Source organism: Salmo salar, chromosome 27 (assembly GCF_965601325.2).
Source record: "Salmo salar chromosome 27, fSalSal1, whole genome shotgun sequence".
Lineage (NCBI taxonomy): Eukaryota > Metazoa > Chordata > Actinopteri > Salmoniformes > Salmonidae > Salmo > Salmo salar.
The window spans coordinates 41,795,057-41,808,768 of NC_138317.1; the positions used below are offsets into that span (position 1 = coordinate 41,795,057).

General features: G+C 45.1%; 8 non-coding genes across 8 annotated transcripts; all 8 read right to left on the bottom strand.

The window, feature by feature from the left end:
- Nucleotides 1–732: 732 nt before the first annotated feature.
- Nucleotides 733–820, bottom strand: trnay-gua (transfer RNA tyrosine (anticodon GUA)). Its single transcript is given in 2 exon segments — nucleotides 733–768; nucleotides 784–820. It is a non-coding gene; the product is annotated as a tRNA-Tyr (tRNA).
- A 797-nt stretch (nucleotides 821–1,617) lies between these two features.
- trnay-gua (transfer RNA tyrosine (anticodon GUA)) lies at nucleotides 1,618–1,705 on the bottom strand. Its single transcript is given in 2 exon segments — nucleotides 1,618–1,653; nucleotides 1,669–1,705. It is a non-coding gene; the product is annotated as a tRNA-Tyr (tRNA).
- A 797-nt stretch (nucleotides 1,706–2,502) lies between these two features.
- trnay-gua (transfer RNA tyrosine (anticodon GUA)) lies at nucleotides 2,503–2,590 on the bottom strand. Its single transcript is given in 2 exon segments — nucleotides 2,503–2,538; nucleotides 2,554–2,590. It is a non-coding gene; the product is annotated as a tRNA-Tyr (tRNA).
- A 797-nt stretch (nucleotides 2,591–3,387) lies between these two features.
- Nucleotides 3,388–3,475, bottom strand: trnay-gua (transfer RNA tyrosine (anticodon GUA)). The gene is given in 2 exon segments: nucleotides 3,388–3,423; nucleotides 3,439–3,475. It is a non-coding gene; the product is annotated as a tRNA-Tyr (tRNA).
- Nucleotides 3,476–4,261: 786 nt separating this feature from the next.
- Nucleotides 4,262–4,349, bottom strand: trnay-gua (transfer RNA tyrosine (anticodon GUA)). The gene is given in 2 exon segments: nucleotides 4,262–4,297; nucleotides 4,313–4,349. It is a non-coding gene; the product is annotated as a tRNA-Tyr (tRNA).
- A 3,058-nt stretch (nucleotides 4,350–7,407) lies between these two features.
- trnay-gua (transfer RNA tyrosine (anticodon GUA)) lies at nucleotides 7,408–7,495 on the bottom strand. The gene is given in 2 exon segments: nucleotides 7,408–7,443; nucleotides 7,459–7,495. It is a non-coding gene; the product is annotated as a tRNA-Tyr (tRNA).
- A 2,371-nt stretch (nucleotides 7,496–9,866) lies between these two features.
- trnay-gua (transfer RNA tyrosine (anticodon GUA)) lies at nucleotides 9,867–9,954 on the bottom strand. Its single transcript is given in 2 exon segments — nucleotides 9,867–9,902; nucleotides 9,918–9,954. It is a non-coding gene; the product is annotated as a tRNA-Tyr (tRNA).
- A 2,371-nt stretch (nucleotides 9,955–12,325) lies between these two features.
- On the bottom strand, nucleotides 12,326–12,413 carry trnay-gua (transfer RNA tyrosine (anticodon GUA)). Its single transcript is given in 2 exon segments — nucleotides 12,326–12,361; nucleotides 12,377–12,413. It is a non-coding gene; the product is annotated as a tRNA-Tyr (tRNA).
- Nucleotides 12,414–13,712: the final 1,299 nt, after the last annotated feature.

Here is a 13,712-nt window from a genome sequence, read left to right on the forward strand (position 1 = left end):
TTTATAAGTTAACTTCTTAGTTTGGTGGTTTCATGGAGATGCCAGGGATTGAAGCCGGGTCCTCATACATGCAAAGCATGCGCACTTCTGCTGAGCTACATCCCCTTAGAATGCCAGTATTTGCATTTGGGGATAGAGAAAATGTGAGCCGAGGGTAAAGAATGGTGTTTAGGCCCGACACTGCTGAAGGTTTTTCCCTTTCCCTGGTGGTCTAGTGACAAGGATTTGGAGCTTTTGCTGTTGTGTCCCGTGTTTGATTCCCGGTCAGGGAAATAATTGCTTTTAGGGAATAACTTTGCAAACGTCAAAAAGTCAGCACAAATGCGGAAAAGGTTATCCTCCTTTGAGATAGTGTGAGCCAGTGACATAAGGATTGTTGCAATTTCACGTACACTCCGCCGCTCTACCACCTGTCCTATGGAAGACCAACAAGTGAAGAATTCGGCGCTCTCAGGGAAAGATAATATGTTAGTCAATCGCAAGTCAAAGTTCACGGCTGTCAAAAAATTGGGGCAATCCACAAGAAAATGTACACTCCTTTGAACCGGATTTGAACCAGCGACCTAAGGATTGCTGCACAGAGCACCTACCGTCATCCACTCTACCAACTGTCCTACGGAGAGCAAGAAATGACGAATTTGGCGTTCTCAGGGAAAGATAATGTGTTAGTCAATCGCAAGTCAAAGTTCACGGCTGTCAAAAAATTGGGGCAATCCACAAGAAAAATTTCACTCCTTTGAGCCTGATTTGAACCAGCGACCTAAGGATTGCTGTAATTAGCACCTACAGTCCTCCGCTCTACCAACTGAGCTATCAAAGGTCGATGAGTATGTCACAACGCCATCACCTAGATGGTCATAAGTTCTGCTGATGGATATGAGCCCTTTTATAAGTTAACTTCTTAGTTTGGTGGTTTCATGGAGATGCCAGGGATTGAAGCCGGGTCCTCATACATGCAAAGCATGCGCACTTCTGCTGAGCTACATCCCCTTAGAATGCCAGTATTTGCATTTGGGGATAGAGAAAATGTGAGCCGAGGGTAAAGAATGGTGTTTAGGCCCGACACTGCTGAAGGTTTTTCCCTTTCCCTGGTGGTCTAGTGACAAGGATTTGGAGCTTTTGCTGTTGTGTCCCGTGTTTGATTCCCGGTCAGGGAAATAATTGCTTTTAGGGAATAACTTTGCAAACGTCAAAAAGTCAGCACAAATGCGGAAAAGGTTATCCTCCTTTGAGATAGTGTGAGCCAGTGACATAAGGATTGTTGCAATTTCACGTACACTCCGCCGCTCTACCACCTGTCCTATGGAAGACCAACAAGTGAAGAATTCGGCGCTCTCAGGGAAAGATAATATGTTAGTCAATCGCAAGTCAAAGTTCACGGCTGTCAAAAAATTGGGGCAATCCACAAGAAAATGTACACTCCTTTGAACCGGATTTGAACCAGCGACCTAAGGATTGCTGCACAGAGCACCTACCGTCATCTACTCTACCAACTGTCCTACGGAGAGCAAGAAATGACGAATTTGGCGTTCTCAGGGAAAGATAATGTGTTAGTCAATCGCAAGTCAAAGTTCACGGCTGTCAAAAAATTGGGGCAATCCACAAGAAAAATTTCACTCCTTTGAGCCGGATTTGAACCAGCGACCTAAGGATTGCTGTAATTAGCACCTACAGTCCTCCGCTCTACCAACTGAGCTATCAAAGGTCGATGAGTATGTCACAACGCCATCACCTAGATGGTCATAAGTTCTGCTGATGGATATGAGCCCTTTTATAAGTTAACTTCTTAGTTTGGTGGTTTCATGGAGATGCCAGGGATTGAAGCCGGGTCCTCATACATGCTAAGCATGCGCACTTCTGCTGAGCTACATCCCCTTAGAATGCCAGTAGTTGCATTTGGGGATAGAGAAAATGTGAGCCGAGGGTAAAGAATGCTGTTTAGGCCCGACACTGCTGAAGGTTTTTCCCTTTCCCTGGTGGTCTAGTGACAAGGATTTGGAGCTTTTGCTGTTGTGTCCCGTGTTTGATTCCCGGTCAGGGAAATAATTGCTTTTAGGGAATAACTTTGCAAACGTCAAAAAGTCAGCACAAATGCGGAAAAGGTTATCCTCCTTTGAGATAGTGTGAGCCAGTGACATAAGGATTGTTGCAATTTCACGTACACTCCGCCGCTCTACCACCTGTCCTATGGAAGACCAACAAGTGAAGAATTCGGCGCTCTCAGGGAAAGATAATATGTTAGTCAATCGCAAGTCAAAGTTCACGGCTGTCAAAAAATTGGGGCAATCCACAAGAAAATGTACACTCCTTTGAACCGGATTTGAACCAGCGACCTAAGGATTGCTGCACAGAGCACCTACCGTCATCCACTCTACCAACTGTCCTACGGAGAGCAAGAAATGACGAATTTGGCGTTCTCAGGGAAAGATAATGTGTTAGTCAATCGCAAGTCAAAGTTCACGGCTGTCAAAAAATTGGGGCAATCCACAAGAAAAATTTCACTCCTTTGAGCCGGATTTGAACCAGCGACCTAAGGATTGCTGTAACTGGCACCTACAGTCCTCCGCTCTACCAACTGAGCTATCAAAGGTCGATGAGTATGTCACAACGCCATCACCTAGATGGTCATAAGTTCTGCTGATGGATATGAGCCCTTTTATAAGTTAACTTCTTAGTTTGGTGGTTTCATGGAGATGCCAGGGATTGAAGCCGGGTCCTCATACATGCTAAGCATGCGCACTTCTGCTGAGCTACATCCCCTTAGAATGCCAGTAGTTGCATTTGGGGATAGAGAAAATGTGAGCCGAGGGTAAAGAATGCTGTTTAGGCCCGACACTGCTGAAGGTTTTTCCCTTTCCCTGGTGGTCTAGTGACAAGGATTTGGAGCTTTTGCTGTTGTGTCCCATGTTTGATTCCCGGTCATGGAAATAATTGCTTTTAGGGAATAACTTTGCAAACGTCAAAAAGTCAGCACAAATGCGGAAAAGGTTATGCTCCTTTGAGATAGTGTAAGCCAGTGACATAAGGATTGTTGCAATTTCACGTACACTCCGCCGCTCTACCACCTGTCCTATGGAAGACCAACAAGTGAAGAATTCGGCGCTCTCAGGGAAAGATAATATGTTAGTCAATCGCAAGTCAAAGTTCACGGCTGTCAAAAAATTGGGGCAATCCACAAGAAAATGTACCCTCCTTTGAACCGGATTTGAACCAGCGACCTAAGGATTGCTGCACAGAGCACCTACCGTCATCCACTCTACCAACTGTCCTACGGAGAGCAAGAAATGAAGAATTTGGCGTTCTCAGGGAAAGATAATGTGTTAGTCAATCGCAAGTCAAAGTTCACGGCTGTCAAAAAGTTGGGGCAATCCACAAGAAAAATTTCACTCCTTTGAGACGGATTTGAACCAGCGACCTAAGGATTGATGTAATTAGCACCTACAGTCCTCCGCTCTACCAACTGAGCTATCAAAGGTCGATGAGTATGTCACAACGCCATGACCTAGATGGTCATAAGTTCTGCTGATGGATATGAGCCCTTTTAAAAGTTAACTTCTTAGTTTGGTGGTTTCATGGAGATGCCAGGGATTGAAGCCGGGTCCTCACACATGCAAAGCATGCGCACTTCTGCTGAGCTACATCCCCTGAGAATGCCAGTAGTTGCATTTGGGGATAGAGAAAATGTGAGCCGAGGGTAAAGAATGCTGTTTAGTCCCGACACAGCTGAAGGTTTTTCCCTTTCCCTGGTGGTCTAGTGACAAGGATTTGGAGCTTTTGCTGTTGTGTCCCGTGTTTGATTCCCGGTCAGGGAAATAATTGCTTTTAGGGAATAACTTTGCAAACGTCAAAAAGTCAGCACAAATGCGGAAAAGGTTATCCTCCTTTGAGATAGTGTGAGCCAGTGACATAAGGATTGTTGCAATTTCACGTACACTCCGCCGCTCTACCACCTGTCCTATGGAAGACCAACAAGTGAAGAATTCGGCGCTCTCAGGGAAAGATAATATATTAGTCAATCGCAAGTCAAAGTTCACGGCTGTCAAAAAATTGGGGCAATCCACGAGAAAATGTACACTCCTTTGAACCAGCGACCTAAGGATTGCTGCACAGAGCACCTACCGTCATCAACTCTACCAACTGTCCTACGGAGAGCAAGAAATGAAGAATTTGGCGTTCTCAGGGAAAGATAATGTGTTAGTCAATCGCAAGTCAAAGTTCACGGCTGTCAAAAAATTGGGGCAATCCACAAGAAAAATTTCACTCCTTTGAGCCAGATTTGAACCAGCGACCTAAGGATTGCTGTAATTAGCACCTACAGTCCTCTGCTCTACCAACTGAGCTATCAAAGGTCGATGAGTATGTCACAACGCCATCACCTAGATGGTCATAAGTTCTGCTGATGGATATGAGCCCTTTTAAAAGTTAACTTCTTAGTTTGGTGGTTTCATGGAGATGCCAGGGATTGATGCCGGGTCCTCATACATGCAAAGCATGCGCACTTCTGCTGAGCTACATCCCCTGAGAATGCCAGTAGTTGCATTTGGGGATAGAGAAAATGTGAGCTGAGGGTAAAGAATGCTGTTTAGGCCCGACACTGCTGAAGATTTTTCCCTTTCCCTGGTGGTCTAGTGACAAGGATTTGGAGCTTTTGCTGTTGTGTCCCGTGTTTGATTCCCGGTCAGGGAAATAATTGCTTTTAGGGAATAACTTTGCAAACGTCAAAAAGTCAGCACAAATGCGGAAAAGGTTATCCTCCTTTGAGATAGTGTGAGCCAGTGACATAAGGATTGTTGCAATTTCACGTACACTCCGCCGCTCTACCACCTGTCCTATGGAAGACCAACAAGTGAAGAATTTGGCGTTCTCAGGGAAAGATAATGTGTTATTCAATCGCAAGTCAAAGTTCACGGCTGTCAAAAAATTGGGGCAATCCACAAGAAAAATTTCACTCCTTTGAGCCGGATTTGAACCAGCGACCTAAGGATTGATGTAATTAGCACCTACAGTCCTCCGCTCTACCAACTGTGCTATCAAAGGTCGATGAGTATGTCACAACGCCATCACCTAGATGGTCATAAGTTCTCCTGATGGATATGAGCCCTTTTAAAAGTTAACTTCTTAGTTTGGTGGTTTCATGGAGATGCCAGGGATTGAAGCCGGGTCCTCATACATGCAAAGCATGCGCACTTCTGCTGAGCTACATCCCCTGAGAATGCCAGTAGTTGCATTTGGGGATAGAGAAAATGTGAGCCGAGGGTAAAGAATGCTGTTTAGGCCCGACACTGCTGAAGGTTTTTCCCTTTCCCTGGTGGTCTAGTGACAAGGATTTGGAGCTTTTGCTGTTGTGTCCCGTGTTTGATTCCCGGTCAGGGAAATAATTGCTTTTAGGGAATAACTTTGCAAACGTCAAAAAGTCAGCACAAATGCGGAAAAGGTTATCCTCCTTTGAGATAGTGTGAGCCAGTGACATAAGGATTGTTGCAATTTCACGTACACTCCGCCGCTCTACCACCTGTCCTATGGAAGACCAACAAGTGAAGAATTCGGCGCTCTCAGGGAAAGATAATATGTTAGTCAATCGCAAGTCAAAGTTCACGGCTGTCAAAAAATTGGGGCAATCCACAAGAGAATGTACACTCCTTTGAACCGGATTTGAACCAGCGACCTAAGGATTGCTGCACAGAGCACCTACCGTCATCCACTCTACCAACTGTCCTACGGAGAGCAAGAAATGAAGAATTTGGCGTTCTCAGGGAAAGATAATGTGTTAGTCAATCGCAAGTCAAAGTTCACGGCTGTCAAAAAATTGGGGCAATCCACAAGAAAAATTTCACTCCTTTGAGCCGGATTTGAACCAGCGACCTAAGGATTGCTGTAATTAGCACCTACAGTCCTCCGCTCAACCAACTGTGCTATCAAAGGTCGATGAGTATGTCACAACGCCATCACCTAGATGGTCATAAGTTCTGCTGATGGATATGAGCCCTTTTAAAAGTTAACTTCTTAGTTTGGTGGTTTCATGGAGATGCCAGGGATTGAAGCCGGGTCCTCATACATGCAAAGCATGCGCACTTCTGCTGAGCTACATCCCCTGAGAATGCCAGTAGTTGCATTTGGGGATAGAGAAAATGTGAGCCGAGGGTAAAGAATGCTGTTTAGTCCCGACACTGCTGAAGGTTTTTCCCTTTCCCTGGTGGTCTAGTGACAAGGATTTGGAGCTTTTGCTGTTGTGTCCCGTGTTTGATTCCCGGTCAGGGAAATAATTGCTTTTAGGGAATAAATTTGCAAACGTCAAAAAGTCAGCACAAATGCGGAAAAGGTTATCCTCCTTTGAGATAGTGTGAGCCAGTGACATAAGGATTGTTGCAATTTCACGTACACTCCGCCGCTCTACCACCTGTCCTATGGAAGACCAACAAGTGAAGAATTCGGCGCTCTCAGGGAAAGATAATATGTTAGTCAATCGCAAGTCAAAGTTCACGGCTGTCAAAAAATTGGGGCAATCCACAAGAAAATCTACACTCCTTTGAACCGGATTTGAACCAGCGACCTAAGGATTGCTGCACAGAGCACCTACCGTCATCCACTCTACCAACTGTCCTACGGAGAGCAAGAAATGAAGAATTTGGCGTTCTCAGGGAAAGATAATGTGTTAGTCAATCGCAAGTCAAAGTTCACGGCTGTCAAAAAATTGGGGCAATCCACAAGAAAAATTTCACTCCTTTGAGCCGGATTTGAACCAGCGACCTAAGGATTGCTGTAATTAGCACCTACAGTTCTCCGCTCTACCAACTGAGCTATGAAAGGTCGATGAGTATGTCACAACGCCATCACCTAGATGGTCATAAGTTCTGCTGATGGATATGAGCCCTTTTAAAAGTTAACTTCTTAGTTTGGTGGTTTCATGGAGATGCCAGGGATTGAAGCCGGGTCCTCATACATGCAAAGCATGCGCACTTCTGCTGAGCTACATCCCCTGAGAATGCCAGTAGTTGCATTTGGGGATAGAGAAAATGTGAGCCGAGGGTAAAGAATGCTGTTTAGGCCCGACACTGCTGAAGATTTTTCCCTTTCCCTGGTGGTCTAGTGACAAGGATTTGGAGCTTTTGCTGTTGTGTCCCGTGTTTGATTCCCGGTCAGGGAAATAATTGCTTTTAGGGAATAACTTTGCAAACGTCAAAAAGTCAGCACAAATGCGGAAAAGGTTATCCTCCTTTGAGATAGTGTGAGCCAGTGACATAAGGATTGTTGCAATTTCACGTACACTCCGCCGCTCTACCACCTGTCCTATGGAAGACCAACAAGTGAAGAATTTGGCGTTCTCAGGGAAAGATAATGTGTTAGTCAATCGCAAGTCAAAGTTCACGGCTGTCAAAAAATTGGGGCAATCCACAAGAAAAATTTCACTCCTTTGAGCCGGATTTGAACCAGCGACCTAAGGATTGCTGTAATTAGCTCCTACAGTCCTCCGCTCTACCAACTGAGCTATCAAAGGTCGATGACTATGTCACAACGCCATCACCTAGATGGTCATAAGTTCTGCTAATGGATATGAGCCCTTTTAAAAGTTAAACTTCTTAGTTTGGTGGTTTCATGGAGATGCCAGGGATTGAAGCCGGGTCCTCATACATGCAAAGCATGCGCACTTCTGCTGAGCTACATCCCCTTAGAATGCCAGTAGTTGCATTTGGGGATAGAGAAAATGTGAGCCGAGGTTAAAGAATGCTGTTTAGGCCCGACACTGCTGAAGGTTTTTCCCTCTCCCTGGTGGTCTAGTGACAAGGATTTGGAGCATTTGCTGTTGTGTCCCGTGTTTGATTCCCGGTCAGGGAAATAATTGCTTTTAGGGAATAACTTTGCAAACATCAGAAAGTCAGCACAAATGCGGAAAAGGTTATCCTCCTTTGAGATAGTTTGAGCCAGTGACATAAGGATTGTTGCAATTTCACGTAGACTCCACCGCTCTACCACCTGTCCTATGGAAGACCAACAAGTGAAGAATTCGGCGCTCTCAGGGAAAGATAATATGTTAGTCAATCGCAAGTCAAAGTTCACGGCTGTCAAAAAATTGGGGCAATCCACAAGAGAATGTACACTCCTTTGAACCGGATTTGAACCAGCGACCTAAGGATTGCTGCACAGAGCACCTACCGTCATCCACTCTACCAACTGTCCTACGGAGAGCAAGAAATGAAGAATTTGGCGTTCTCAGGGAAAGATAATGTGTTAGTCAATCGCAAGTCAAAGTTCACGGCTGTCAAAAAATTGGGGCAATCCACAAGAAAAATTTCACTCCTTTGAGCCGGATTTGAACCAGCGACCTAAGGATTGCTGTAATTAGCACCTACAGTCCTCCGCTCAACCAACTGTGCTATCAAAGGTCGATGAGTATGTCACAACGCCATCACCTAGATGGTCATAAGTTCTGCTGATGGATATGAGCCCTTTTAAAAGTTAACTTCTTAGTTTGGTGGTTTCATGGAGATGCCAGGGATTGAAGCCGGGTCCTCATACATGCAAAGCATGCGCACTTCTGCTGAGCTACATCCCCTGAGAATGCCAGTAGTTGCATTTGGGGATAGAGAAAATGTGAGCCGAGGGTAAAGAATGCTGTTTAGTCCCGACACTGCTGAAGGTTTTTCCCTTTCCCTGGTGGTCTAGTGACAAGGATTTGGAGCTTTTGCTGTTGTGTCCCGTGTTTGATTCCCGGTCAGGGAAATAATTGCTTTTAGGGAATAAATTTGCAAACGTCAAAAAGTCAGCACAAATGCGGAAAAGGTTATCCTCCTTTGAGATAGTGTGAGCCAGTGACATAAGGATTGTTGCAATTTCACGTACACTCCGCCGCTCTACCACCTGTCCTATGGAAGACCAACAAGTGAAGAATTCGGCGCTCTCAGGGAAAGATAATATGTTAGTCAATCGCAAGTCAAAGTTCACGGCTGTCAAAAAATTGGGGCAATCCACAAGAAAATCTACACTCCTTTGAACCGGATTTGAACCAGCGACCTAAGGATTGCTGCACAGAGCACCTACCGTCATCCACTCTACCAACTGTCCTACGGAGAGCAAGAAATGAAGAATTTGGCGTTCTCAGGGAAAGATAATGTGTTAGTCAATCGCAAGTCAAAGTTCACGGCTGTCAAAAAATTGGGGCAATCCACAAGAAAAATTTCACTCCTTTGAGCCGGATTTGAACCAGCGACCTAAGGATTGCTGTAATTAGCACCTACAGTTCTCCGCTCTACCAACTGAGCTATGAAAGGTCGATGAGTATGTCACAACGCCATCACCTAGATGGTCATAAGTTCTGCTGATGGATATGAGCCCTTTTAAAAGTTAACTTCTTAGTTTGGTGGTTTCATGGAGATGCCAGGGATTGAAGCCGGGTCCTCATACATGCAAAGCATGCGCACTTCTGCTGAGCTACATCCCCTGAGAATGCCAGTAGTTGCATTTGGGGATAGAGAAAATGTGAGCCGAGGGTAAAGAATGCTGTTTAGGCCCGACACTGCTGAAGATTTTTCCCTTTCCCTGGTGGTCTAGTGACAAGGATTTGGAGCTTTTGCTGTTGTGTCCCGTGTTTGATTCCCGGTCAGGGAAATAATTGCTTTTAGGGAATAACTTTGCAAACGTCAAAAAGTCAGCACAAATGCGGAAAAGGTTATCCTCCTTTGAGATAGTGTGAGCCAGTGACATAAGGATTGTTGCAATTTCACGTACACTCCGCCGCTCTACCACCTGTCCTATGGAAGACCAACAAGTGAAGAATTTGGCGTTCTCAGGGAAAGATAATGTGTTAGTCAATCGCAAGTCAAAGTTCACGGCTGTCAAAAAATTGGGGCAATCCACAAGAAAAATTTCACTCCTTTGAGCCGGATTTGAACCAGCGACCTAAGGATTGCTGTAATTAGCTCCTACAGTCCTCCGCTCTACCAACTGAGCTATCAAAGGTCGATGACTATGTCACAACGCCATCACCTAGATGGTCATAAGTTCTGCTAATGGATATGAGCCCTTTTAAAAGTTAAACTTCTTAGTTTGGTGGTTTCATGGAGATGCCAGGGATTGAAGCCGGGTCCTCATACATGCAAAGCATGCGCACTTCTGCTGAGCTACATCCCCTTAGAATGCCAGTAGTTGCATTTGGGGATAGAGAAAATGTGAGCCGAGGTTAAAGAATGCTGTTTAGGCCCGACACTGCTGAAGGTTTTTCCCTCTCCCTGGTGGTCTAGTGACAAGGATTTGGAGCATTTGCTGTTGTGTCCCGTGTTTGATTCCCGGTCAGGGAAATAATTGCTTTTAGGGAATAACTTTGCAAACATCAGAAAGTCAGCACAAATGCGGAAAAGGTTATCCTCCTTTGAGATAGTTTGAGCCAGTGACATAAGGATTGTTGCAATTTCACGTAGACTCCACCGCTCTACCACCTGTCCTATGGAAGACCAACAAGTGAAGAATTCGGCGCTCTCAGGGAAAGATAATATGTTAGTCAATCGCAAGTCAAAGTTCACGGCTGTCAAAAAATTGGGGCAATCCACAAGAGAATGTACACTCCTTTGAACCGGATTTGAACCAGCGACCTAAGGATTGCTGCACAGAGCACCTACCGTCATCCACTCTACCAACTGTCCTACGGAGAGCAAGAAATGAAGAATTTGGCGTTCTCAGGGAAAGATAATGTGTTAGTCAATCGCAAGTCAAAGTTCACGGCTGTCAAAAAATTGGGGCAATCCACAAGAAAAATTTCACTCCTTTGAGCCGGATTTGAACCAGCGACCTAAGGATTGCTGTAATTAGCACCTACAGTCCTCCGCTCAACCAACTGTGCTATCAAAGGTCGATGAGTATGTCACAACGCCATCACCTAGATGGTCATAAGTTCTGCTGATGGATATGAGCCCTTTTAAAAGTTAACTTCTTAGTTTGGTGGTTTCATGGAGATGCCAGGGATTGAAGCCGGGTCCTCATACATGCAAAGCATGCGCACTTCTGCTGAGCTACATCCCCTGAGAATGCCAGTAGTTGCATTTGGGGATAGAGAAAATGTGAGCCGAGGGTAAAGAATGCTGTTTAGTCCCGACACTGCTGAAGGTTTTTCCCTTTCCCTGGTGGTCTAGTGACAAGGATTTGGAGCTTTTGCTGTTGTGTCCCGTGTTTGATTCCCGGTCAGGGAAATAATTGCTTTTAGGGAATAAATTTGCAAACGTCAAAAAGTCAGCACAAATGCGGAAAAGGTTATCCTCCTTTGAGATAGTGTGAGCCAGTGACATAAGGATTGTTGCAATTTCACGTACACTCCGCCGCTCTACCACCTGTCCTATGGAAGACCAACAAGTGAAGAATTCGGCGCTCTCAGGGAAAGATAATATGTTAGTCAATCGCAAGTCAAAGTTCACGGCTGTCAAAAAATTGGGGCAATCCACAAGAAAATCTACACTCCTTTGAACCGGATTTGAACCAGCGACCTAAGGATTGCTGCACAGAGCACCTACCGTCATCCACTCTACCAACTGTCCTACGGAGAGCAAGAAATGAAGAATTTGGCGTTCTCAGGGAAAGATAATGTGTTAGTCAATCGCAAGTCAAAGTTCACGGCTGTCAAAAAATTGGGGCAATCCACAAGAAAAATTTCACTCCTTTGAGCCGGATTTGAACCAGCGACCTAAGGATTGCTGTAATTAGCACCTACAGTTCTCCGCTCTACCAACTGAGCTATGAAAGGTCGATGAGTATGTCACAACGCCATCACCTAGATGGTCATAAGTTCTGCTGATGGATATGAGCCCTTTTAAAAGTTAACTTCTTAGTTTGGTGGTTTCATGGAGATGCCAGGGATTGAAGCCGGGTCCTCATACATGCAAAGCATGCGCACTTCTGCTGAGCTACATCCCCTGAGAATGCCAGTAGTTGCATTTGGGGATAGAGAAAATGTGAGCCGAGGGTAAAGAATGCTGTTTAGGCCCGACACTGCTGAAGATTTTTCCCTTTCCCTGGTGGTCTAGTGACAAGGATTTGGAGCTTTTGCTGTTGTGTCCCGTGTTTGATTCCCGGTCAGGGAAATAATTGCTTTTAGGGAATAACTTTGCAAACGTCAAAAAGTCAGCACAAATGCGGAAAAGGTTATCCTCCTTTGAGATAGTGTGAGCCAGTGACATAAGGATTGTTGCAATTTCACGTACACTCCGCCGCTCTACCACCTGTCCTATGGAAGACCAACAAGTGAAGAATTTGGCGTTCTCAGGGAAAGATAATGTGTTAGTCAATCGCAAGTCAAAGTTCACGGCTGTCAAAAAATTGGGGCAATCCACAAGAAAAATTTCACTCCTTTGAGCCGGATTTGAACCAGCGACCTAAGGATTGCTGTAATTAGCTCCTACAGTCCTCCGCTCTACCAACTGAGCTATCAAAGGTCGATGACTATGTCACAACGCCATCACCTAGATGGTCATAAGTTCTGCTAATGGATATGAGCCCTTTTAAAAGTTAAACTTCTTAGTTTGGTGGTTTCATGGAGATGCCAGGGATTGAAGCCGGGTCCTCATACATGCAAAGCATGCGCACTTCTGCTGAGCTACATCCCCTTAGAATGCCAGTAGTTGCATTTGGGGATAGAGAAAATGTGAGCCGAGGTTAAAGAATGCTGTTTAGGCCCGACACTGCTGAAGGTTTTTCCCTCTCCCTGGTGGTCTAGTGACAAGGATTTGGAGCATTTGCTGTTGTGTCCCGTGTTTGATTCCCGGTCAGGGAAATAATTGCTTTTAGGGAATAACTTTGCAAACATCAGAAAGTCAGCACAAATGCGGAAAAGGTTATCCTCCTTTGAGATAGTTTGAGCCAGTGACATAAGGATTGTTGCAATTTCACGTAGACTCCACCGCTCTACCACCTGTCCTATGGAAGACCAACAAGTGAAGAATTCGGCGCTCTCAGGGAAAGATAATATGTTAGTCAATCGCAAGTCAAAGTTCACGGCTGTCAAAAAATTGGGGCAATCCACAAGAGAATGTACACTCCTTTGAACCGGATTTGAACCAGCGACCTAAGGATTGCTGCACAGAGCACCTACCGTCATCCACTCTACCAACTGTCCTACGGAGAGCAAGAAATGAAGAATTTGGCGTTCTCAGGGAAAGATAATGTGTTAGTCAATCGCAAGTCAAAGTTCACGGCTGTCAAAAAATTGGGGCAATCCACAAGAAAAATTTCACTCCTTTGAGCCGGATTTGAACCAGCGACCTAAGGATTGCTGTAATTAGCAGCTACAGTCCTCCGCTCAACCAACTGTGCTATCAAAGGTCGATGAGTATGTCACAACGCCATCACCTAGATGGTCATAAGTTCTGCTGATGGATATGAGCCCTTTTAAAAGTTAACTTCTTAGTTTGGTGGTTTCATGGAGATGCCAGGGATTGAAGCCGGGTCCTCATACATGCAAAGCATGCGCACTTCTGCTGAGCTACATCCCCTGAGAATGCCAGTAGTTGCATTTGGGGATAGAGAAAATGTGAGCCGAGGGTAAAGAATGCTGTTTAGTCCCGACACTGCTGAAGGTTTTTCCCTTTCCCTGGTGGTCTAGTGACAAGGATTTGGAGCTTTTGCTGTTGTGTCCCGTGTTTGATTCCCGGTCAGGGAAATAATTGCTTTTAGGGAATAAATTTGCAAACGTCAAAAAGTCAGCACAAATGCGGAAAAGGTTATCCTCCTTTGAG